The sequence below is a fragment of the Aplysia californica genome, unplaced genomic scaffold, assembly GCF_000002075.1.
Source record: "Aplysia californica isolate F4 #8 unplaced genomic scaffold, AplCal3.0 scaffold00027, whole genome shotgun sequence".
Taxonomy (NCBI): domain Eukaryota; kingdom Metazoa; phylum Mollusca; class Gastropoda; order Aplysiida; family Aplysiidae; genus Aplysia; species Aplysia californica.
Window position 1 is genome coordinate 681,850 of NW_004797297.1, and position 849 is coordinate 682,698.

Here is an 849-nt window from a genome sequence, read left to right on the forward strand (position 1 = left end):
GGGGTGGTACCTGTGCGGTGTAAGTATTGATAATTGTCAGTGGTAAGAAAGAAGGAAACAGAAAGAAAAGGAGATTTCAGTACCCCCCCTCACCCCCATGTCGGATGCACATGCCACACATGTCGTCCTTCACCGGAGCATAGCACTAATAGCAGTTCACGTGCGTTCGTCCATCATTTGAGACGCTGTACCCTCATCTGGAGAGCAGTGTGCATTATATGTCATCTCCCGACCCACCATAAGGCGAATGGGAGCTCTCGTGGCCTAGAGGTTAAGGTGTTAGCCTCTCATTCAAAGGTCCTGGGTTCGAATCCGGGTAGCGACTGAAAAATTTTCTTCTCCAAAATTGTCTCCTTTCACCCCCTTTCCTGCTCTCTAGCAATGTTCTGTTGTTTGCTTTCTTTTCCACTTTCTGCCCCCACCCTTTCACCTACTTTGCCCCCTCCTCTGAGCTCCTGACTCTTTCTGCAGCCTTTCTACTGCTACTCCTTGGCTCCTCCTTACTGCAGTCTTTCTGCCACACCCCTGATCTTCTGGTAGGAAAGATCTACACCTAGCCTTCTCGGACAAGGGCGGAAAATCTCGGAGGGCCCGAGTGCAAGTTGCGCACATTAAAGATTCCTTGGTGGTCTAAAATCGATAAGAGTAGGCTTTGGCCGCCACCCGGGCACAATTCAAAATTTCCTACCAACTGAAAATATTAGGTGTGTCCCGCGCACTCATATGACCTTATGCAGTTGCGAGTGCCGTTAAAACACTTACCAAAAAAAATAAAATTAAAAAAATAAGGCGAATAAGGGAATTTATTTGGGTAATGAGAAGCACATCAATGCAATAATAGTCATTTAG